Here is a 26,860-nt window from a genome sequence, read left to right on the forward strand (position 1 = left end):
GAACTCTGATGCCTCTGAGACCCCTTGGGAGTACTGTCCCAGGGTTTGCCTAAGGTCACTTATTCTCTCTCATATTTCCGTAAATACCAGGAAGAGGTAAACACGAAGAAAGAAAGAAAAAAAGAAAGTCACCAGCATAGGAAGAGTATGCTAATGAGGAAAAATAGATTGGAATTAGGAAAAGAAAAGTTTTAGTCTAAATATCAAGGGGGAAAAAATGACTTACTGATAATAAACCCACAGGATTAGAGTACTGAGTGATTTCTAAAAGACATAATAATCTCAAAACCATTTAAAACTAAATGTTTATGAAAAAGTACAGATACTTTTTCTTTTCCTTTTAAAGATTTTATTTACTTATTTATTCATGAGAGATACAGAGAGAGAGATGCAGAGACACAGGTAGAGGGAGAAGCAGGCTCCATGCAGGGAACCCAATGTGGGACTCGATCCCAGGTCTCCAGGATCACACTCTGGGCTGAAGGCAGCGCTAAACCGCTGAGCCACCCGGGGCCTGCCCAACCACAGATACTTTTAAAAGGGCCAAGGCTCCAGTAGCTCCTAGCGGAGAATGTAGCTCTTAATTATACACATAGTTTTATGACTTAGCATTTTCTGGATCTTCTTTGACACTAAAAATCCCTAATATTTGCACAATTCTTACAATTTGCCAGTCAGTGCTCTAAGCACTTGAGATACATTAACTTATATTTTCCTCACAGTAATTACTATTATTTTGTTCATTTTTACAAATGAGAAACTGAGGTACCGAGAAGCTAAGTAATTTGCCAAAAGTCACACCAGCAACTGAACAGTGGAAAGATTCAAACTGGAAAATGGCATGTGTACTCTTGTGTGGAGATGTACAAAATCAATATCTTGGTTTAAAATATCAAGTTATATTATACAGCCAAATTCATCCTTCAGCAATTGTTATCCTTTTGCATGACCAAATGAGGCAAAATTATGAAACACTTAAAATTTATCTACTCTGCACCTTCTGCTGTTCATCTTTTGAGACCAGTCTCTCCTTAGAAAGCTCCTCCCACTCTCCTTGCCAACTAGAATCTTCATTTTTTTTTTAACTTTCTTCATAACAAAACCTATTAGGTGTAAAAATAATTTAATAAACAATGAAGGAAAAGTGATCATGACTTCCTACTGTCTAGTTGGTGTTTAATGATGGTAGGCAATAATAATAGTAAGGCAGTTCTTCTTCCCAAAATATTTTATTGACTTTTGAGCATCAGAAGTTCTAAAATTCTGTGTAGATGGGCTTAAAATCTTCACAGGGCACCTGGGTGGCTCAGTGGGTTCGGCAGCTGACTCTTTATTTTAGCTGAGGTCGTGATCTCTGGGTCCTGAGATGGAGCCCCATGGCAGGCTCACACTCAGCACAGAGTCTGCTTTGGTTTCTCTCTTCCTCTCCCACCCTTCAAAAAATAAATGAAATCTTAAAAAAAAAAATTTACATTGGTCCTTGCATAACTGAAAAAATAACTTTACTGTTATGTAGTACAGTTTGCAAAGCTAATCTCACTTGCCTGTGCTCAAGTCTGTTGTAATGAGAGACAGAGATGGGAAAAAGACATGGATAGTATTGCAGAAGATTAAAACAAAGGCTAATGTACCTTTTGAATGGGAGTGGGGAAGTAGAGGCAATTTCTGGGGCAGGGGGTGGAAAGAGTGAGGAAAGACATTCTACACAATGGAATTTCAACACCACAGCATTCCATGAAACCCAAGAGCCAGCTCAGCAGGGAACATCTGCCAGTTGCTTCCAAATGAAGGAGAATCATTCTTCCAATGAGAAAACAGTGATGAAGGATCATCTTGGCCTGGGAATAAAATTGAATTTTTACAGTGCCAACATTATGCTTATTTTTAAAACATCCCCTCAACATTTGTATGTGCGGCGAGAAAATGAGGAGCAGGAAGGCAGTTCCTCGGAATTAAAAGCATATTGTAAAAATAGTTCCATTAAGCAACTAACTTAAAATACAGAAGTTTTATTAGGTTGAGCCATATAATACTGCCATTTTTGTAAACCAAAAAAAAAAAAAAAGGTCAAATAGAGGCAATATCACGTGGTTCAACCTAAAAGAATGTCATACTAATCAATATACAGCTATAAATCATATTACCTAATATTTGAAGTTGTGCTTGTTATAAAGTGACTTTCTAATGGTCATACAACTGGCAAATGGAAAGTTTTCTGACTAGTAAACTCTCCTTTTAATAAACCATAAGCGCTTTCCCTACAGTGTTTATTCATTCAGCAAATAGACAATATTTGAACATTTACCGTGTGCCATGCCTGGTGCTGAAGCGCATTGTTTCATATTGAAGAATCACTTGCTATTTTTTTATCCAATTGTTGGCCCTAAAGAACAATCAATTGGAAAGACCTGAGTTTGTCCAGTGGGAGTCAGATCAAACTTGTAGGGGGGACAAATGCTGATAAGAAATGACAAAGAGGTCGTGCAGACCTCATAATGAGATTTGTCCATTTTTTTCAAGAAAACACGTGATTTTCAGGGTGCCTGGGTGGCTCAGTCATTAAGGGTCTGCCTTCAGCTCAGGTCATGATCCCAGGGTCCTGGGATTGAGCCCCGCGTCAGGCTCCCTGCTTAGCTGGGAGCCTGCTTCTCCCTCTCCCTGTGCCCCTCCCCCTGCTCATGCTCTCTCTCACTCTCACTCTCTTTCAAATAAATAAAATCTAAAACAAACCAACAAAACAAAATAAAAAAACTCAAAACACTTGTGCATTTTAGATGTCATAAGGAGCAGAGAAAGGCAGGCCAGTCTGGGCAGGCACAGCTTTCAAGAAGACCATCCAGTCCTGCCTTATAGTCACAGCATACCCTGCCTGAAGAAAACCTGTCATGGGATGGGCCAGTAAAGCTGGAGATGGAAACAATCCTCTCTAGGGTAGTGGGATGTAGGCTTTGGACCAGCAGCATCAGCATCACCTGGGTATTCTTTTAGAAATGCACATCCTCAGGCCCAACCCCAAACCTGCTGAATCAGAAACTCTTGGGGTGCGGCCCAGCAGTCTGAGTTTTCCAAGCCCCTCAAGAGATTTGCTGGCACAACAGGTTGAGGAGCACTATTTTAGGGAAAAGGAGAAATCCTGCTGGGAATTAAGAAGGTTAGAGGAGTACTGGAACGCAAAGTGGGTTGGGGGGGAAGGATGCTCCAGTCAGAGATACAAATCTTATTAAATTCCCCATTTGTTATATGAATATATGAGCTTTTATTGGGCACCGGCTGAAATAGAAATGCAAATAATAGAAAAATAGAAATACAAATAACAGAACTATAGAAATACAAATAAGAAGGGAAAAATAGAAATACAAAGCACAACTAACACTTCTGAGCACTTGCTTTGTCCCCAGGGGATGGCTAAGTACTTCACACAGGTTCATTTACTCCACAAGACAACCTAATAGAGCAGCTGCTTAACAGATAAAGAAACTGGGGAGAACTAAAATAACTGAGAAGTTAAATAACTTCCCATTGTCCATGCATCGAACAGGTCATGGAACTAAATCAAAGTGAGGCAGCCTGATTCCTCTTCGCCATCCCCTGTAGTTCACAAGACACCCCAATGCCTCAAGAGCTCTCATTCCCAGTATGAAAACATGCCCATTCCCCATACATTGTTCAATGAAAAGACCGTAGCTCCCACAACAAGGTGAGAGAAAAGAAGGATGTACACCCTCTTTGCTGAGCTCCCACACAAACCAAGTACTTTTACAGTTCAATTTAGGGAACAGCATCCATCAGAGAACAAAGGATGTAGCTCCACCTAGTGGGTAAATGTCTCCATTTATTTAGAAAGGCCTTTGAGTCGTGCAAAGAGCACCGTAATGAAAATAGAAGCTACTCCCGACAAATCACTACAAAGCTAGCCAACCCAGCTAGGAGCGGAGAGTTGGTTCAAGAAGCGAGCTCAGCTGTATTCCTCTTGGGTCATGACCCTGCTCTGTGAGCTGCCTGTGCAACAGCCCAGTTTGGAGGAACACAAGAAAGGACACGCCCAGCTAGGAATCCTGTTATCCCCCCAAACTCTCTGTAAATGCGGAGAATGCCATCCGACTTTTTCTGTGGGTCTCACTGTAAGGATAGTAAAGAAGGATTATGCGTGTAAATAGAAAATGCTAATTCTGCCGAGCTACAACAAACCCCAGTTAGGCTTCATTGAAGAAGACACCTTTCATCCTCTGCACACTCTGCTAAGAAAAGTATAAGATGCAGATAAAGACATGCAACGCAGGACAGTGAAGCAATTTGCCTTAGTGCGTTTTGTGACAGGAAAATTAAAGTGGCAGATTTTACCAGGTTTAATCTGACTACAGATCCAGAGCTTACCAGGAAAGGGAGCCATTGCTTCTGGCGTATGCTCCAGAAGTTGTTCAGATTCTGCAGGTAAAACTGCAACTTCCTGTTATCCCATGATCTGCCCCCAATAGATAAAATTCCAATCCGCTTTTCCAAGCCACCCACAGCAGCAGCGCTTTCCAAAGTAAAGAAACTATTTGCTGTATGGTAATGGGGTTCTATGTTTCCTCAAGCTTAGGAGAGGCCCTGGATTTAAGAACACAAGGCCAGTCGACTGAATCCAGAACTGGCCATTGAGGTGAAGAAGCTCCAAAGGAAGGGTCTGCTCCACTCTGTTTGCTCAGGTATTTGGCCACAGATCATTTCATTCTTTTTTTTGCCAGAGTACCTAGTAGAACTGGCAATTGGTGGAACACACAACAGGAAACCTTAACCTGGAGCAAGTGCTGTGCTTCTCACAACCCTTCTCTCTTAATTCACGTCCTAAACTAATGAACCCAAAGCAGGCTGTTTGGGTCAGTGTGGCAACTTCAGTAACCAGTATTTAAGATATCCAAAATAACATGTCTCTGAGGAGAGCTAAATATCCATTGTAATTTTCTAGTATAATTGGAGACAGTTCCTTCTTATTGGCCAGCTTCACCACTCCAGGGAAATGAGGTCTCTGTTAGGCCTTTATAGACAAAAAAAGAACCATCATTTTCCGTCTCCTCCTTGGCACACATGTCTGGGTGTAGTGCCCTCAGGCCCCTCCCTAGTTCTAGAGGTCCCCTCCCATCTCTCTGAGGTCTGATACTTTCCTTCAGCAATCAAGGATACATTTGGTGGCCAGGCGGACAGAGGCTCTGGGAGTTCAAGGAGACCTAAGACTTGGTCTCTGCTCCCGAGGAGCCTAAATTTTTACCTCTGGGATTGTTCTTACCTGCTCAGCTGCTGGCTTGTCTGGCTCTGAGGACTGCGGATCGTTAGTGGGGTTCCTCTGCCTCTTCTCCCGCCCCTCTGCCCCCCTCCACCACCGCAAGGGGCCCTACGGCAGCTCCGCCCTGGATTTTCCCATGGTTTCCCAGCACACTCCCAACTATCACCTCTGCCCTTGCTTTCATGCTGAGCTGAGCCAGGGCCACTGTGGGAGCTTCGCTGGTGATTTTTCTTGTTTGCTGTTGCATCCTCATGGCATTAGCTGCTCTTTCCTTGGTAATGGGAAAGACTGCTACTTTTGTACTATTTTGCAGAAACAGGCGCCAGATGGGGGGCAGGGAGAGACAGGGGTAGAGACACCAGTCACTGGCAAGTGTTGGTTTTCTCTTCAGTTTTGGAAAGTCAGGAAACCAAGGAGCTGTCGCCCAGTCCCCCTGTTCCACAAGGGGCCCCTGCCCAGACTCGGAGAGCAGCTGCAGTGCCATCCTGACCGCAGCCCGAGGAGGCAGTGTCCTCACAGCCCTGCCACCCCACCACAGCACCTAGCTCCTACTCCGGACACCCTTTTCAATCACAGAGTTCATGCTTATCCTTGCACTTGCAGCTCTCCTCCCCACCTAGACAGGATTTTCTTTATCACACTAATTTGACAAAGATGTGCTTCTTTCAATGTCAAACCTGGGAAGGAGAGAAGGAAGAAAATTTCATTTTTCCTTTCCTCCCTTCTGAGCTACACAGTGTGTTTCCCCTGGACTCAGAAGACAGGTTGTTAATGTAATTGCGGGCTTGCCCAGGAACCAAATGGCCATTTATTTATTAATTAAAGATGTATTTAGGGGATCCCTGGGTGGCGCAGCGGTTTGGCGCCTGCCTTTGGCCCAGGCCGTGATCCTGGAGACCCGGGATCGAATCCCACATCAGGCTCCCAGTGCATGGAGCCTGCTTCTCCCTCTGCCTGTGTCTCTGCCTCTCTCTCTCTCTCTCTCTCTCTGTGACTATCATAAATAAATAAAAAATTAAAAAAAAACATATTTAAAGATGTATTTATTTGACAGAGAGAATCTCAAGCAGACTTCCTGCTTACTATGGAGCCTGACATGGGGCTCAGTCCCATGACCCTAAGATCATGATATGAGCCGAAATCAAGAGTCAGCCAGCCATTTCCAGAACTGCCATTTATAACCCCACTCCTAGGAGAAATGGCAATGCCTAGAACACGGATTCAGGCACCTGGAGAAAGTACACCTATTAGTGATTAAAGGGATAACCGCAAGGGTCACGCTGCCTTCTGATGTATAAACTTTCAAAATCAAAGTGTATGAGTTGGGGACTTCTTTTATTTAGGCACTGATTGAATGATTCTCTACACCCAGTGAAAATAAAAGATTAAAGACAGCCTGAAAGGAAACTTTGTTATAGAGGACTTCAAATGTGAGATGGGAGAAGGAGAGGCAAACTGCAGTTCCCAGGCCATAGGCAGCAGAGAGCCCCATGCCGGAGGTACAGAAGTTGACCTCTGACATCCCAGGTAACTACAATCTTGCCCTGTACAAGATTTGGTCCTTCCTCTGTACATCAGGATAATAGCAATTGCCAGCTTCATACCTTGCTTTGAAAGGTTGCTGACTGCCTTAGATCATCGAGGGGAAAAGCTCTAGTCTAAATTCCAAAAGAAAATTAGATACTTAAACCTTAATCTTTTTCTCTCCTACCGTAGTATGTATTATGTGGACACAGACAAAATATCTTTCAATGAATTTCAAAGTTCGTTGTCCTTTGGAATAAACATCAAATTCTTTAACATGGTCTTCAGGGCCCTATAGGACCCTATACATATTACTGGCTTCCCAATCCTTGTGTTATATCCTCTTTCAGACCCTCCCAGGCACCGTGTTACTTCCTGCCCCAGGGTCTTTGCACAGCTGTTCCCTCTGCCTAAAATTCACTTACTCCTCTACAACTGTCCACAGCAGTCTTTCACCCAATGAAGGGTTACTCACTCATCAGTGCCCAGCTCAAATGTCACCTCCTCAAGGACTCCTTCTCCAACCCCTGACATTGATTGGACCCCACTTCCTGCCACCATATACTTTCATAGCCCCCCTTGCCTCCTAGTGCTTTTCATAAGGAAAAGTAAGTAATTAATTAGATAATGGACTGATTTGTGCCTGCCTCTCCCCTCCATGCCAGCAGAAACAATTGCAAATAAAGACAGCCAAATTCTGAAATGAAAGAAGAAAGGAACATCGGAGCCCTAAAACAAATGTGAAAGAAACCTCCCTCAGGCCACACCTTCTACAGAGAGATGATGCTTCATAGGATCAAGAACACAAATTCTGGAGTCGGACTGCCTGGACCGTCATCTCAGCTCTGCCACGTAACAATTGTGTGATTTGCAGAAATTCGCAGAGCCTGTCTTTTTTCAGAATCCTTCTTTGTAAAAATGAACTATCTGCACCATGTAAGCTCTAAGCTCTGCTATTTGTTTTTGGTTTGTGTTTTGTTTTGTTTTGTGTTTGAACTTTCAGCCAGATGGTAGGCTACCTGAAGACATGACGTGCTTGGGATAAGCTTGTATGTCTTGCCGGGCCTCACGGAGTTCTCTGTCCATGGTTTAGAGTTGTGGAGCTTATTTCAGTCCTTTGAAATGTCAGTATGAATTCAATGCTCTGTATGAAGCTGATGTCTATGGGGATCTTTGTAACTGTTTTGGGGACGCCTGGGTGGCTCAGTGGTTGTGTTGCTTGCCGCCTTTGGTGCAGATTGTGATCCCGGGATCGGCATCGAGTCTCACATCAGGCTCCTGCAAAGAGCCCACTTCTCCCTCTGCCTATGTCTCTGCCTCTCTCTCTCTCTCTTATGAATAAATAAATCTTTTTTGAAAAAATAAACCATTTTGGCATATAACTATTACTTTTATTTTCAAACCAGTGACTACAATATGATCTTGATACTATGGAGATAACAGATTTATTTTTGCAGAAATTATTTTTGCATCTATTATCTTTGCCTTCCCTAATCTTCCTTTTCTCTTCAAACTCAAAAATGGGAATATAGATCATCATTCTGAATAGGATACTTTCCAAAATGTTCCTGTGGTATGATATAGATACAGATATATATCTGTGTGTGCATACACACACACACGTATACCTATATTTGAAAACGTACATACACACACACACACACGTGTGCATAATCTCAACTTATTTTGCCCTGACAACTTTATTTACCAGAAAGCACTATCAATCTGTTGAGAGCACCACTCAACATAATTACAATCAGAAGGATCCAAATTCTGACACTGCAATCACTCAAACTTTGGATTTCTTCCTAAGTCCTAATATTCAAGTGTCTTCATGACCAGCCACATCTACCCAAAATACACAACGTGAAGTGAAAGAAGACAGACCGTGTGAGTGCAGCTCAGATCATTATATTTCATAATTGGCTGTTCCCTGCACAATCCAGTATAGGAGGGCAGCTCGGCAATGCTGAATGTCGTTCCCACCACATATTACTGGTCTTTCCTACTCTTAAAAGCATATAGATATGCATAAATATTTAGAATGAAATGCAATAGCCTGCATAATTAGATCAGTGGAAAAGCAGGGAAACAGAATTGAGGTTGTTGCTCAGTACCAGGCCCAGCTGTTTCAAATTGGTGGCCATAGGACCAGTTAGGGAATGACACCATCTGATCTTCCCCATGGCTGCAAGGGGTAAATTGACCACATGACAATCCAGGATAACCTAGGGTCTCAAACATCCTCGGTCCATAAATTCTACTAGCCTGCTTGCCTCCACACTCGATGCACATCTCTCTAGCTGCTTGTGGTAGTTCAAATATAAAGGCAGGAACAAAGACTGGGTAGAGATTTGCTAATGACAATTTACTTAAGTCCAGGTTTGGCACCTGACTCATTTGTCCCCTTCAATGAATGATTCCACCTGATATTTCTGCAACATAACATTTGTTTTTATTTGTTTCAATTTAACTACCAGAGATTTTAAATGATTTTGCTTACATTTTATCCCCCAGTTCATGAGATAATTTATTACCTGATATCTACAAAGTGACTCCACTTACTATTATTATAACCATGTCATTCTTCCAAAGCTTCACCCTGGAATATTATGACAAAATACCAAGAACATAATTTTAACACACATAAAAATTATTACCATGCAGCTGTGCAAGTATTTCTTTCCTGTCCTGAGGTCCACAATCAATTCTATTTGTGCATGCTACGCAAAGAGAGTAATAATTTAACACTCCTTGATTTTTTTTTTTTCTTTTTCCTGAAATCTATTCAGGAGGTAGTAAAAGGCCGCAAAAACCTAAGCTTTGTGCCAAATATCTGCAACAGTCTTTCTGCAAAAACTCAAATGAAATAATTAAGAAGCTGCTTAAGCAACCATTTGCTACAAACCAGATTGAGGGATTTGAAATATGTACAAATATTTTTAAATAACCCCCTAAAGGGGAAATTCGTACTAATAAGTGAGGACTACAGCAGCTCCGGCTGCCGCTCTGCATCCTGGGAGTACATATGAGTAAATACAAACACATTCCAACATTTTTCTTCTTCCCTAAGGTATCTGAAAGAAAAACTCTGATGTTAACTGCTACAGATCTGGGGCAGAGCCTTTTCTAATAAGATTTCATAATCTTCACAGCACAATACTCTCTATGTTAGAGCAATCCCACGACTCCTAATTCCCCAGCAGTTAGTGTGCTAGGGTGAACTTCTGAGTCTCAGATAACATTACGGCTGTGGTTTATGCCCTGATTGATAACATAGTCAATGGAGGCAACCTGTCCCAGAGAAAGGATCCAAAAAGCTTTGCATAGTGTTTACGATACAGATAACCTCCTGGCTGACATCTGTGGAGGAAAACCTTTGATGGATGAAAGAGGCTATAAGATCCTGTGCACCCAGATAGCTCTGGTGAATTTCTCGTATATCACTCTTTAGACAATTATAGCACTTTCGTCATTTTATTTGGTCACAAAGGCTTAACTGATTTTTGTAGCAATATGTTTTGCAGAGAGTATTTGATAAATATAATGAAATCATTTTAAGCTAGATCCCAGGGGACAGGTCAGGGAAACGCTGTTAAAAAACAGTGTTTCTTTGTTATACATCATATTAGGCCCTGTACTGTTCCTGGAGCCTGAGCCTAACTGGAATGTTTAAGAGCTTCCGACCCCAGCATCAGCATCAGCATCAGCAGGGAATCTGTTAGAAATGCAGACTCTCGGGTCCTACCCAGATTTACTGGAGCAGAAGCTGAATGGTAACCAGATCCCCGGATGTTCCTATAAGTACTAAACTTGAGAAGCACTCCTCTATTGCATCTTAGAGCAAGTTGCAAGCACTCACTGAAGTCAGTGAGCAACAGGAGAGAAAGGGATGGGGCCACCCAGTAACCAGTTTCTTTTACCTCTCTTCCCTCTAGCATCCTTTCCATGCTAGTTTGACATTAGCTAGCAGTCTAAGACCTAGATTTGAAATGGTTCGACTGGGTCACAAATTTTTTGCGAGCCAGTAAATACACAGTGAGGTCATGAAAAAAAGGAAGAGAAGGCACTTTTAGAGAAACCGGTCAAAGAATACTAGGCTGAAAATCCTTAAATTCACTTACAGCTGTTTAGTGAGGGTGGTGTGGGCAGAGCAGAACTCCACATACTCCAAAGTCTGCCAGCCTTTCAAATATACCTCTAATACTCAAACTTTAATCTACCATGATTCAATCCACTCTTAAAAGGCTTCTCCAGCCTCTTAGAGAATATCCCGACTAAAAGAATGAGTTTTTACATACAAAAGGCTAGTGTGATATATTTAAAGCAAAGAGAAACCAAAAAAAGAATAAAATATTATTTAGATTCTGAATTTGGATGCATTTATAAGTTATAGAGAATGCAAGATCCATTAGCATGTGTGTCCTCTTTTTCATAATTAATGACTTTGAAGGCCGCTTAACTGACTGAATGTGGAATTTTTGAGCTGTCAAAGGAACTTCTTTAGACAATTTTAAAAGATCAATAACCAGTATAAATAGCATGCTGCCTATCAGCCTCCCCTAAAAACCAAGCGGAGTGTCACGTGCACAACGCTAGAGATCAAATTGGTCAGCCCCATGCAGGGAGTTGTTTCTGGAAAGCCCACTCACACAAAAGATAGAACCCTTTGCTGAAGAAGGAATCTTTAATCTCTAAGTAGCAGGCTTCTGGAATAGAAACTACTGAATTGTTCTATCGTTGGTAAAGGGACTATTCAACTTGACTGTTCCCTTACAATAGCAAGAAAGCCCAAAACTTACCAGGTCACGTTTTGTAGGAAATGAAAAATAACAGAATTTTATTTTATTTTACTTTATTTTATTATTTTTTATTTGATTTGATTGTTGAAGTCCTTGGGTCAATCAAGAACAGCTCAAGGGTCCTATCACTATTATGCATTCTATCAGGCCAGCTGGCGGCCAAGCTGGATACAAGCACAGTGCTTCCGTAAATGGATAGAAACGTCTAACATGAATGATAGGGCTCAAATCTTTTCAAAGCTATTATATTAACATGCAAAAGATCATTCAGCCAAGCTGTCATAGGACCACAACCAAAGATTTAAAAAAAAAATGTTGATTATTGTGTTTTTTTCCTTTCCCTCTAGCATTATCGCACTTGATGAAATTGAATAACATCTAAGATATATCTTTATAGTGTTTACACTTTACAAAAGCACAGTCACCTACTATTTTAGTTAATGCTCAGAGTATCTCTGTGGTAAATGTATTAATATCCCTGTGTTATAGATGAAGAAACTCAATTCCCAGAGCTCTGCCCAACATCTCAGGGGTAACAAATGAAAGAGATACTGTGTTTCCTTCATAGAGGGAGGTCAATGCTATACTTAATTAAGAAGGAGATATGTTAACGGTATCTCCCTAATCCCACCAGAGGAAATTCAAATTTTGCAGGAAAATGTACAGAGGTGAATAGTAAATAAAGAATTCAAGAATTCATGCAGTGTCATTTTCCAGAGTATTATGGCTGTGAAGAGTTTTATTCTCTAATCTTAAAATGCAATGTCTCTCTCTCTCAAGTCATATTCATCACTCAGAATCCAATGTAAGTCCCTCCTCCTCCTTAAGCCTTGTCTGCACACCAGTCAGAAGTGAATATTCTTTCCCTCAAATTTAGATGGCAGGAATATTGGCCATACATGATCATGATATCATGCCTTGTGTGATTATTAGTCATGTCAGCCATGGGGCTTGCCTGCCTATTTTGGTTGGTCTTTTTTTTTTAATATTTTATTTATTTATTCATGAAAAACACAGAGAGAGTTACCTGCCTATTTTGAGTGTAACCTTTCAAGTGCAGGAGCTATATCCTATGGGTGGAACAATGTATCCTCTTCATGGACTCTGAAGTCAACCATATTCTAGATTCAAATCCTAGTATCTCCCCTTCACAGCCATGGAAACTTCCTTGCACTTCTCTGACACTGCTTAATATCAAAATGTCTATAATTTTCATTAAAGACCTCAGGTTATCAGAATGCCAAATAGTTTAAGTTCTAATTCAAAGCAGGGGCAGCTAACTTGCTGTCAAAAATGTATAGTGCAAGTGTGGTCCATTTCCATTCTAACCCAAAGGGCCACGCTCTAGAAGTAGCCCCTGCAGGTCCTTCTCTTTTTGATATCTTTATCCAAGACAGATCTTTCACTGGTTTACATACTAATCCTGTGCCATTATCCACCAAAAGAACCTAAGTATTCAGCATATACACATAGACTTAGGTCAGTTTGTCATGTTTTCTTATCTTTAGACAATGATAAAAATATTTGTCTTTCAGAGACACTGTGTAGATACAACTGAGATAATAAGTTTAAACAATTAGCCACTCATTCCATAGAGTTTACTCTCTTTCTATGAGATGACTATGCTACACCTTCCCATCTGTTCCCCAATATCCAACATCTTTTTCTCTCCTTAATCTTAGCAGATGAACTTGCTTCCCTGTTCACTGAGAAAGTAGGAGTAGCACAAAACAACTTCTGCCCGCAAAACCACTACGTCTACTGCTCTAGTTGCATCTGAACACCTAGCATCTGGCTACCATCTTGTTACTCTGGTGATAAGTCTATGCTCTCCACATGATCCCCAGATCCCAATCACCTCTCACCTACACAAGCACATCACTGCAATCACCACCCTCTTCCTTAATCATCAGTTTCTTCCCTCCCTATCAATTACATAAATTTGCCCAAAATTTTCCATGTTGTAGCTTTGATTCCAGTGAATAATATCAATAAACCCTCATTGGATTCCACATCCAGCTCCATTTTTCTGCTCTCATTTACAAGAAAAATACTCAAAAGAATTATCTATACTCCTGCCTCTAATGCTTTGCCTCCTCATCTTGAGGCCATTTGCTCAGCCTTTTTTACTCCAGCACTCTGAAAGATAGCTCTCTCCAAACTCTTCTGTGGTCCTCAATGCTAAGTAGTTAATTCTCATTCTAATTCTCAGCTATTAGAATTATCAAGAACACTTGATATAGTTGATCACTTGTCATTTCTTTTTTTTTCTCCCAGCTTCACTGAGGTATAATTGGTAAATAAAAATTGTATATATTGAAGGTATACAATGTGATGTTTTGATGTGCATATACTTTGTGAAATGATTACCAAAATCAAGCTATTCAATGTGCCTATCATTTCACATAGTTACCTTTTTTGATGAGAGCAATTAAGAGTTACTCTCCTGACTCCTAACTCTGGGAAACAAACAAGGGGTAGTAGAAGGGGAGGTGGGGGGGATGGGGTGACTGGGTGACGGGCACTGAAGGGGGCACTTGATGAGATGAGCACTGGGTGTTATACTATATGTTGGCAAATCAAACTCCAAAATACAAAAAAAAAAAAAAAAAAAAAAAGATATACTCTCTAGGCGTATTTCTAGTACACAATTTCAGTATCAATAATACTCACCATACTGTACAGTAGATATCCAGACTTATTTATCCTACAGAGCTGAAACTTTATATCCTTTAACCAATATTTCCCCACTTCCCACATGCCCCCATTCCTGGTAAATACCATCTCACTTTCTCCTTCTAAGGGCTCAACTTTCACTTTTCCTTTCTTGAGATGCTTCATCCACTTGGCTTCAGGGTCACCACACATTTAAGACTGTCCTTTCTACCTGACTGACCACTCCTTCTCCAGATCCTTGGCTGATTTTTTCCTCTTTCCTCTATGTTACATGTTAGGGCAGCAGGGTTCAGACCTCACAGCTCCCCTCTACCTTCACTCACTGTCCAGGTGATCTTATCATCATATCACCTCTCTTCAAGTAGACACTGATATGCTGATAAGCCCTCCTAATTTACATCTCCAGCTGGATCTACTGCCTTGAATCCAGGCTCATTTCTTCCATCTGCCTTGACATCTTCTTTTAGATGGCTAGAAAGTATCTCAAATTTAGCATGCATAAAAGTCAAACTTCTCATCATCTTTACTATCCTTATGTCAGTATACAGCAACTCTGTTTTTCCAGCTGCCTGGGCCAAAAGACCTTGGAGTCATCCTTGACTTGACATTTCTCTTTCTCCCACACCCATGTCCAATTTATCAGCAAGTCCTGTTGGCTTTTACTTCAGAATCCTGCTTCTCCTGAGCTTGATCTTTCTCATCCTATCATCAATTCTATCTTAGGTTGTTGTAAAGCCTTCTGACTGGTTTCTCTGCTTCTCCCTGGCCTCCATAGAATCATTTCTCTACACAGGAAGCAAGATGATCCTATTAAAAGCTAAATCTGACCTTGTCAAAGCTCTGTTCAAACAGCCTAAAATCCTATCAGTGACCCATGAGGCCCTATAATCTGACCCCATAACCCCTTCACCCAGTTTCTCTAACCTCATGTCCCCTTATTCACCTCTCTCCAATTGCACTGGCCCTCCTGCCATTCTGGCAAGCCCAGAATATTCTTCCCTTGGCACTTTGTGCTCCCTCTTCTCTCTGCCTGAAAATGTCTTCTCTCAAATTTCTTCATGATTTTCTTTTTCACTTTATCAACAATAGCCATTTTATTTACCTCATAACCAGGGAGGTCTCTGCTAATTCTCCCATATGAAAAACACCCCTCCACATTCTGCATCACCCTTTCCTTGTTTCCCAAAAGACTTTATCTCATCTGACATAGGATATACTTAACACATTCATGGTTTCTGTATCTCCTCATTAAAATGTTTATTGAATGAATGAATGAATGAATGAATGAATGAATAGCAGGTATTCTGTAACTTTCATTCTTGCCATCATCACCCTTGTCCTTCAAAACCACACTCCAGGGCCTTGCCCAGGAGATGTACATGATGGTTCATTATTGATGGCATACACGTCATGAATGCATGGTGATAAACATAAATTTCTGCTTCCTTCTAATTGTTCCTAGATTTGTAATCCCATGGTTGATACAGAAGTCAGTGCAGAGTAAATTTCATAGCAATAAAAGACCCCCTCCCCACTTAACAGTTATAGAGGAGGAGGAGGATTATGAAGATTTTTTAAAGCAAAAAAAAGCACAATAGTACACATTGAACAGCACATGGAAATGTTTTTTTCTTCCTTTAGATAATCTATAGTAGTTACTCTGGCCTAAAAATACTGAAACTAACCATTTGGTCCTAATAAAATTTTCTAATATGATGGCATCTTTTTAATATGGTCCTTAACAAAAATTACAGTGCACATAAAAAATAATTAATATCTTCTCTGTTTTGCCTCCTGTTCGAATGCTTCCCGCCATACAAACCCAATGTGAGAGACAATGCAAACCTTTTACCATTAATTAATAATTATTTTATTCATGATTTACTGGACCACAACCCTTTTCTAGTTGTATTATGTCATCTCCACATTTGCTTGATTTTCATAAAGCCCTATTAATAAACTCTTCATGATCCCAAATAACCATAACGATTAAGCACATAATAATTGTAAATTGAAAATCTATGTATGGGATTAGCTCAATTACTCATTTTGTGAATAATTCAAGTCCCCAAAGAAACTTACATTCCATTGCTGTGTTATTTATTCTGGAATTGTAAATATAGTAACACTTCATTCATGTGAGTTCCACCAAACTGGAATTTGAAGAAATGCAGACAAGGTAAAAGCTGAAGGTTATTTTTTATTATGATGCTCTTCTTCACTGGTTGAATAATTTTGTAACCAAACATAAAAGAAACAAAAATACTTGAGAATAAACAATTTTGCAGAACTCCCAGAAATATTAGGAATAAGATTTTGTTTTGTTTTTAAGGCAAAAAGCACTTAAATGTCTATTCAGTTACTTTAGCATCATTTAATAAAGTATCCAAACTAATAGCAGGATCCTTTCAACTCTGAATGAATGGTAACCTCAACTCTTTGATTTTATTATTTTAGTCTATAAGTACTTGCACTAACCAGTAGGCACTAACAGCCTGTGCTACACTGTAGTTTAAAAGTTATTATCTGGGGGCCACTGGGTGGCTCAGTCATTTAAGCACTGACTGGATTTCAGCTCAGGTCATGATCTCAGGGTTGTGAAATTGAGCCTCCTTGGGCTCTGTGGTGGGCATGGAGCCTGCTCAAGATTATCTCTCTCCCTCTTATTCTGCTCCCACCCCTACCCCCCAAATTCACCCCCCGGTAACTCTCTAGGGAAAAAAAAAAAGAGAAGAGAAGTAATTAACTGAATTTCTATTAAAATAAATCCCATAATTCAACATGCTTGATATTTTAGACTAGCTCTTCCTCATCTAATCTGAGTAATGTTTTAGTACCTAAGAATGCTGTATGTGCCCAAGAAACATTTTAAGGATTGCTAACATTTTTTTGAAAAATACATTCAGTTGCATTTACTCTTGACGAAATTTTGTTTTCAATTTAGAGCAAGAACATTTTAGTGAATTTGCTTTGGTGCATTGGAGACATCTATTTGTTTGCTTAGTTAACTTTGTTAATACAAAATTAATAATATTCTATATATTCTATTATATTGTAAATATTCTATATTTCCCTGCAAGAAACATTAGCATTACATGTAATGTTAATACTTAATGTGAGTTCAATGAGGACAGACTTTCAAAGCTGATAACCAACTTGGAAGACATTGCTTTAACCTTCCTGCGTTAAAAAAAGATGCAAAATATTTCTCCTTATTGACACTGAATATTTATTAATTCACTATTTATTGGCTTGTTTGTTCTTTTCATTATTTGAAATGCCTCAAGGAGCCATCATATCCACAGATCAAATAATTTAGGCACAAATCGTATGAATTAAAACTATCTCAGCAGACACAATGTTGGTATGTAGGAAAAAATTATATTTTGCACCTGATGGTCAACAAACTAGCAGTTTGCTTTTCCAGAAGGGAAGGGAATTTCAGTGACAAGGGTCTTCTGAAACCTTCTGCGTCTGCTTCCCTGAGATTCAAAAATGGCTTTGTATGTTCTCTCAGAGCCTCAAGGCTTGAAAGTCATCCAAAAGCCAGGGACCAATCTAAAGTAGATTGGCTTATACCCAAATTTAATGAAACTTCCTTGGAGGAAACTGATTTCCCTCATTATCCTTTATGTAGATAATATGTGGAATTAATTCTCCTTCACTAAGTTATCATTACATCAAGCAGACAAACAGATATAATGTTATTAAAAGTAATGGAACGAGTTCATTCACTGTTAACTTTAATGGTTTGTATCCTCTCAGGTGTCCCAGAGAAATGCCTCTGTCTCACCACTTTAGCAGATTTAAGGTCAGGGCTAAGGTTACCAAATTTCATGCTCACTAGAGAAGGCTCTGCTCTCTCTCAGGCCTTACTCCCTTGGAACTCTGAATGAAGCCAGGAGGAGCAGACATAACTATTCTAAAGACTTCTTTCCAACTGTGATGGTAACAGATACAGGCATGTGTTTCTACATACTTATTTTGCAAAGTAATTGCAAAAGATTTTATTCTTACAAAGAAATAATACAGAGACATAGGTGAGATATTTAACTTTAACATTTAATATAAATTTTTCCTTTTGGGCCTTGGAAATGGTATTTCTTTTTAAATATTCAGCAATCATACTTGCATACTTATTAATATTCAGAGTGAGTAAAGGCTGGACACCTTTACATTTTAAGCATCAATCTTGTTGTTCATTTTGCTGAAGTAAAACCTAATCAACCTTTCTTTGCTGCAAAAAAGCTTTTACTAAGTATCTCTTGCTGTATTAAAAAAAAGAATTATAGAACTATAAGTGCAATGCAAGATATACACTTGCACACTGATATATATTCATACATACACACTTGCATATATTATATAAAATACATACATTGTATGTATATGTATGTATATACAATATGTAACAGGCCATCACAGAAGCATGTAGAATATGTTACAGACCACCACAGAAACATGCACTTACCTCTATTTCAATTTTATTCATTCAGCAAGCATTTATAGAACCCCTATTATGCATTAGGCACTATATTAGCAAACAATAAGGATGTTGTGTCCTTACGAAGTTAATGATTGAAGAGAGAAGGCAAATTTATTTTATTTTTTTTAAGATTTTATTTATTTATTCATGATAGACACACAGAGAGGGAGAAAGGCAGAGACACAGGCAGAGGGAGAAGCAGGCTCCATGCAGGGAGCCGGACATGGGATTGGATCCCAGGTCTCCAGAATCACGCCCTGGGCCAAAGGTGGCGCTAAACCCCTGAGCCACCCAGGTTGTCTGAGAAGGCAAATTTAAATATCTATAACTATAATTTAGTTACATAACTGCTCTACAAAAAATAAATTGTTGGCCTCAAAAAAAAAAATAGGGAGAAAAACAAGATTTTTCAACAAAATATAGTAACAGGGACCAAATGTATCCTTCTGTTTGAAAGAACTAAATACCACACAAAATATGTAAAACTATGGTTGTCAATTCACTGGAAGTGAAGGGAAGAGATCTCCAAGAAACATGAAATAAGGGGAGCCCTATCACTGCCCCAACTTACTTTCTGAAGAAAATTTCTAGGACATGAGGAAATCCTGGCTGAGCCCAATGAACATCCTGAATTGAGAAGACAGAGTTAGTTCAGGGAAGTCAAGATACCTGGTGTTTATGGGGCAGAATACTGAAGGAGAGAGATTCACAGAAAGAGAACTCCAAAGATCTGCAGATGGTCCCTCCTGAGTATTCAGTTAAGTAGCAAGCAGTGCATTCATGGGAGGAAACTACCTGAGGCCAGGGAAAGAACTATCCAAAAGGATTAAAGGTGACAGTACCTAGGGACCACACAGAGTCAGGACTAATGCCTACCCCCAATAACCAAAATGGAAAATCTCATGAGCTAAGTAAAGAGTGGGAACAAATAAATACTGCTCTAGTCCTACATAACAAAGCTTAAAGGACAACTCAAAGGATTAAACCATCACTAAGTACTTCAACCACATTCAAGTATAAAGCTCAAGAACATTTTTTAGAAATGCATCAACCAGCAATCACAATGCCTGGCATCCATAAAAAAATTAGCAACTATACAGAGAAGGAAAATACAACCTATATTGAGAAGAAAAAATGTCAACCAATCAAAACTAACCCAGATATGACATAGATGACATTTAAAAAGTTATTATAACTGAATTCTGTGTATTCAAGAGGCTAGAGGAATGATTGAACATTTAAATGGGAGATATAAAAAAGACCTAATTTGAATTTCTAGAAGTGAAAATTACAATGTCTGCTTTGTAGAATACACAGGCTGGAAATACGAGAAATGACATTTTCTCAGAAGAAAAGATAGTAAACTTGAAGACATAGTAATCAAAACTACAGTCAAACACACAGAGAAAAAAGACTAACAAAAAAAAAGAAAAAAGGACAGAAACTCAGGGAAATATAAGACAATTATAAATGACCAAGTACATTAGCAATTGGAGTTCATGAAGAAAAGTGACAGAAAAAATATTTTTTAAAAATATGTTAGCTGAAAATTTTCCAAATTTCATGAAAACTATGAACACACATATCAAAGAAGCTTAACAAAATCTAAGCACAAAATATATATAAAGAAAACTCTACTTGATACATGTAAGCCAACTACTTAAAATCAATAAGGAAATATTAAAGCTGCTAGAGAAAAACATTATATGCAGAAGCACAAATATATGAATGACAGCAGATTTGTTGAAAGCAATGAAAGCAAGAAGACAATAGAGAAACATCTCAAGTATTTTCAAAAAGTGAACCTAAAATTTTCTATTTACAAACTATTTTTCAAAAGCAAAAATAAATTAAGGATCTTTTTGAAAATTAAGACTTTATTTTTTAGAGAAGCTTTATATTTATAGTATCAAATTTTGTGCTAAAATAGTGCTTAGAAGGGAATTTGTAGAACTTAATTCTACTTTAAGTTTCTATATTCAGAAATCAGAAAACAAATAAGGGAAATTACATTCTAAGTAAAGAGAATAAAATAAATAATAAAAAGACCAGAAATCAATGAAATGGAAAACAGAAAACTAACAGAAAAAAATGAATAAAACAAAAGCTTGCTTTTTTTAGATCAATAAAATTTATAAACTTCTAGGAATAATAATAATAATAATTCTTTTTATCAAAGAAGAGGACAAAATTTACCAATATCAAAAATGAGAAAAGTACAATCAATACTGATTCTACACTTATTGAAAATATAGTAAAAGAATGTTATAAACAACCTTATGATGATAAATTTGACCTATTAGATAAAATGAATGTATTCCTTGAAAAATACAACTACCAAAGTTCACTCAAGAATAAATAGATAAGGTAAATAGCCCAACATCTATTAGAGAAATTGGAATTGTCATTTAAAATATTCCCTCAGAGAAAACTCCAGGTACACATGGCATCACTGGTGAATTATGCCAAACACTTAAGAAAAAAATACCAATTATACAGACTCTTAAAAAAACTGAAGAGGAAGAACTATTCCAACTCACTCTATCTGACATTAATCTGAAACCAAAACCAGACAAAGATATTACAAGAGAAAGAAAACTGCATATTTCTATACATAGATGAAAAAATTCTTTATAAAATTTAAGCAAATCAATCCAAGAACATATAAAGAAAACAATATAAAATGGTCATGTGGGCTTATCCCAGTAATGCAAATTTAGTTTTCCATTTGAAAATTGATAAATGTCATTCACCGTGTTGACAAACTAAAAAGGAGAAAAAATATAATCATCTCTATAGATTGCAAAAAGGCTCTGACAATATCCAAAATCCAACAGCTATTCCTGATCTTAAATAAAATGAAATCTCTTATGAAATTGAGAAAATAAATTTCCTCAGCCCAATAAAAAGTATCTGTGAAAAACCTACAGCTAATTGGATTCTTAATTGTGAATGCTTTCCCTTTAAGATCAGGAATAAGACAATAATGTCTTTCATCACCATTTCTATTCAACATTGTAAGGAAGATCAAATCACTAGGCAAGAAAAAGAAAATATAAGCTTTCCACATTGGAAAGAAAGAATAAAACTGCCTTTATTCACAGATGACATGACATTTACCAGGAAAATCTTATGGAATCTACAAAAAAAAAGCGACAGAACTAAAAAGTGACTTTAACAGGTTGCAGACTATGAGACCAACATACAAAAATCAATGTCTTTCTATATACTGCTAACAACAAATGGGAGATATTAAAAAGACAACACCATTTATAATAGAAAAAAAATTGAAACGCTGACAGACAGACCTGACAAAGGATATGCAGCATGTGTACACTGAAAACTAAAATGTTGCTGAGATAAATTAAAGACTTAATTAAATGAAGCAATACACCATATCCATAACAGACAAAAGGATCTAAAGTTCATATAGAAATGTGAAGGAACTAGAATAGCCAAACCAATGTGGAAAAGAAGAACATAGCTGGAGGACTGCACTACCTGACTTTAAGACATTACAAAGCTAGAGCAATCAAGATAGCACAGTACTGGCATTGAGATAGACAAATAGGTCAATGGAACAGAAATAGAGAGTACAGAAATAGATCTACACATACACCGTCAATTGATTTTCATTAAAGGGGCAAAGACAATTCAGGGGAGAAGGACGAACTATTCAACAAATGATGCCAGAACAATCAGATATCCATATATAAAAGGTGAACTTTGATCCATACTCTATATTACAGACCTTAGTTTAAAATTTAAAACACACGTACACACACACACACACAAATTTACAACACAACTTCTTAAAGAATGCATAGAAGAAAATTTTGTGACCTTGAGTTAGATTTTTTTAGATAAAATACAAAAAAACAAAAACCTTCCATTAGAAAAGAAAAGTGATAAATTGTACTTTATTTAAATAAAAAACTTTTGCTTTTCAAAATAATGATAAGGGAATGAAACTACAAGCCACAGCAGACTGGAAATAATATTTACAAATCTTAAATCTGACAAAAGACTTATATCCAGAATACACAAGCCCTCAAAATTCAATAACAACAAAAATAGCCCATTAAAAAAATCTGCAAAATATTTTAAAAAATACCTCACCAAAGAAGATATATGGATGACAAGCACATAAAAAGTGTTAAAAAGAATGTAAAGCAACTGGAACTTCTCATACACTGCCAGTGGGAATACAAAATTGGACAGCCACTATGGAAAATGACTTGGTAGTTTCTTTAAAGAGTTATACATACACTTATCACACAACTCAGCCATTTCACTTCTAAGTACCTACCAAAAGGAATAAAAACAAATGTCCCCATAAAGGCTTGTATGCAACTGTTTACAGTTGCTTTACTTGTAATTTCCAAAAATTGCAAACAATCCAAATGTCTATTAACAGGTAAATGTATTTTTTAAAATTGTGATTTTTCCATAAAATGGAATACTACTCAAACATAAAAGGTAATGAACTATTAACACACACAACAATATGAACCAATCTCAAAATAATTAAGCTGAGTAAAAGAAGCAAGACCAAAAAAAGAATACATACTGCATATGCATGGATTTATATAGAATTCCGGAAAATGCAAAGTAACTATAGTGACACAAAGCAGATTATTGATTGCCTAAGAATGAAGATGGGCCAGGGAAAAAGGTGGAAGAGGGTAAGGAAATTTCTGGGGATTGATATGTTCATTATCTAATTTCACAAGTCTATAAATGGCCAACTTAACAAACCGTATACATAAAGCATGTGTAGTTTATTGTATATCAATTTTACTTCCATGAAGCTATTTAAAAGAGAGAAAAGGGCTTTCAAAAAGTAAGTTCAACAGTTAGGGTAAAATCTAGATCAGAAATGAATCCCAAGTTTAGACAGGAGAAATCCATTTCTGACCTTCTCCAGGATACCAAAAGAAAAAAGAAATTCAAGAAAGGACATAGTTTTCAAAATACTGAAAGAATGGATGCTATAGTACATCTAATATATACTATCAGAGCACTTTGATAAGGGATGAAAGGAATGAGATTCCAGAACAGGAAGTCAAGGACACTAAGGGGGAATGGAGCCTCAGGCAGTGTCTTCTGGGATACTCCAGTACACTTAAGGCTGAGAAGGAGCCTATAGAGAGGCAAACTGGATTCCTTGACAAAAGAAGGAAGCAACAAATGAAACAAAGTTCTAAGTTGACAGATTAGTATGGAATTTATAGTAAAAGTGGGTCAGGACACTTCAGGACAAAGAAAACACTTGTCTTCCATTGAGAAGAGAAAGAAGACTAATAGAAATCTTGGAAGTGTGTTAGGGAAGAATTTGTAAAGACACATGTCCATATAATGACAGTTCCTATCTTCTTGGTGAAAAAGAAGGTCAAGATAATTAGCTAAGTTGTATTAAAAGCTTTAGAAAGGGCCTAGAAATTTAGAATAGTTGCTGTAGAAACACCTAGAGGCAAGACATTGGCAGGTCATACTGAAGGCTCAAGCAAGTCTACAAAACACAAATTACTATAAAGTTAATAAACAAAGAGATACGATTTTGTTTATTCAGAGAAAACACATGGTTAGTTTGACCAAGATTTGGAGGTTAGCCAGTGAGTACAGCCAATGGTCAAGAAGGAACAGGACGTGGTTGCTTCTTAAAGTGTATTTGAAGTGGCTTCCTCAGTTCTGACAAATCCATCCATTCATTGAAAAAAAAAAGTGTTTACTTAGGATCTGATAGACCTGTGTTGTGGAGCATGCAAGAACAATTATCTTCAATGAAGGTTAACAGTATATAATCAGTAGGAGAATAAATACATTTATTGATTCCTATTCTTTGCTGTGGACATTAGCCTGCAATTGAATCACAGCATCTTAAAGCCAGAAGAGATTTTAAGGGTTATAAAGTTCAACACTATCACTTTATTGATGAGGAAAGAGATATAGAAAAGTCTGGGGATTTATGGAGAGGTCATCAGAGATAGAACAAAATCCTGTGGTTTCCCATTAAGTATCTTAGCTACTCACCAAGCTTATTTTTCAAACTTCCTAATCAACATTAAGGCAATATATTCTACATTATACCTGGAAACCCCAAGACATATGCATTGTTTGGGGGAATGGCTTTCATTAGGGGAACTCTGCTCTAACTATGAGTTTAAAAATACACACTAGCACTGGCCACATCACTTATCTTCAGGGAACGTAAGTAAATTTTAGACTCAAGATAATAAATTAGACATTATTTACCGTAGCACACTTATTCCAGCTCTAATTCTGTTCTTTTTACATTGATAACGGAAAATTCATAATTATTTTAGATAATGCTATTTTATTAGGTTTTTCCAAATTCTAATTCCTAATTATAAGGTAAATGCTGTATTCAGGAGTTGGTTTGGTCTAGACATTCCGGGACTATAGCAACAAAAGAGCAGAAAACAATTCTCAAATGGGAAATGAGATTATATATTCCTTGAATTCAAGAACCATGCCTGCTTTGTATTACTTAGCACTTAGAACAGTATCAACCATACAATAAGTACTCAAAAATATTGAATGAATTCACAAAGTGAGACAGGTGGAGACAGTTTATCCTCCTAGGAGATATGCTTGGTGTTCAAAATAAAGGCAAGCCCCAGCTTGGTTCATCTAGGCACTGAGTCCTGCCGGAAGGTTTAATCTAGCAGGTATAAATACAAAGAAAAAGAAACTTCAATATCTGGTACAGTAAACAGAGCCAAAGCATCCAAGAGCAAGAGAGGTAAGAGTTTATTCTATGACTCAGTGGTTTCACTGGGTCATGAGAATTTATCCATGGCACACAGAATATCCTGTGTGTGACACAAGCAGCAAGGATAAACTAAGGAGAAAAAAAAAAAACTGGAACAACAGGAAAAGCATTGGATTTGGAATTAGAAACATTCGGTTTGAGTTATAACCTTGTTATTAACCAACAGGGTGGACTAAGCAATTTCTTGACCCACTGCTATTTTATACCTACTACATATTAATGTCACAAGTAACCCCAACTCCCAAAAGCAGTGAACACTTTTCACACTTTGTATAGTTCACATTCTTGCTCTCCTGCCATTTGTACCCTTATTCCTCTAAGCTCTCTGCTGCTTCTCTGTTACTATTTCCTCCCTGGACACTCTTTTTCAGTTTTGGCGGTGGTAGAAAGGGGGAGGATTCTTCTCCTGGCCACCCTCCAAACATAGGCATCCTTAAGGATTCTGTACTCCACTCCCTTTCTCATTCTGTAAAATCTCCCAAATTTCAACCACATTGTTTCACATACTTTATTTCTAACTTAGCTTAGATATCTCCCTTAAACTCAGGCCCGTATGTCCAACCACCTACTAAATATCTCCATGTACATATCTCTCAGTCGCTTGAATCTGAGAAACAACATGGCCAGAACCAAATTTATTACTTTTGTCTTTGCTCCCTCCCTACTTGTTTTAGTTCATTCAGGCTGCTATAACAAAAATACGATGGTTGGGCAGTTGAAACAACAAACACTTACTTCTCCTAGTTCTGGAAGCTGGGAATCCCAAGATCAAAGCTCTGACAGATTCAGTTTCCAGTGAGGGTTCACTTCCTGATTTATAGTCACCTGCTTGTTGTGTCCTCACATGACAAATGAGGAGAGACATTTCTCTGAGGAGAACAAACGTAGAGAGGGAGTCTCTTGTAAAGGCACTAATCTCATTCATAAGGGCTCCATCCTCATGACATAATCACTTCCAAAGGCCTGACCATCACATTAGGGATTTTGTTTCAACATATGGCTTTAAGGGAGCACAAAAATTCTGTTTATAATTTCATTCCTGTTTCCATTCCTTCTCCTCTCTTTTCCATGTTGTCTAGTAGCACTATCTAGTTATCCAAACACCCTTACATATTCAAGCTATTGTTTCATCTTTCATTTTCCATTTGTTAAATATTGTTCACATCTTCTCTTCTTTCTCCTATGTGCACTGCTACTCAGGTTAGACCAGCCTCTTGTTCTAGTGCTTTCTATAAGTACAACTTCCATCCATTCTCTACTCAGCTTCCAGGGTGATCTTTTTCAAATGCAAGTCTAATTTCAACATGTTCCTG

The 26,860-nt window shown here is 38.1% G+C and overlaps 1 long non-coding RNA gene across 7 annotated transcripts in view; it reads right to left on the reverse strand.

Annotated features, from left to right (window-relative positions):
* LOC144316785 (uncharacterized) overlaps window positions 1-26,860 on the reverse strand; it is a 292,783-nt gene that overhangs the window by 116,073 nt on the left and 149,850 nt on the right. For 2 of the 7 annotated variants that reach the window (XR_013382645.1, XR_013382644.1), the window contains one exon: window positions 1,283-1,838. The exons of the other annotated variants lie outside the window; for them this stretch is intronic. This is a non-coding gene — a long non-coding RNA (uncharacterized LOC144316785). Of the gene's footprint in view, window positions 1-1,282; window positions 1,839-26,860 lie in introns of those variants that run through there. 7 annotated transcript variants of the gene reach the window in all.

This window comes from Canis aureus, chromosome 7 (assembly GCF_053574225.1).
Source record: "Canis aureus isolate CA01 chromosome 7, VMU_Caureus_v.1.0, whole genome shotgun sequence".
Classification (NCBI taxonomy): Eukaryota; Metazoa; Chordata; class Mammalia; order Carnivora; family Canidae; genus Canis; species Canis aureus.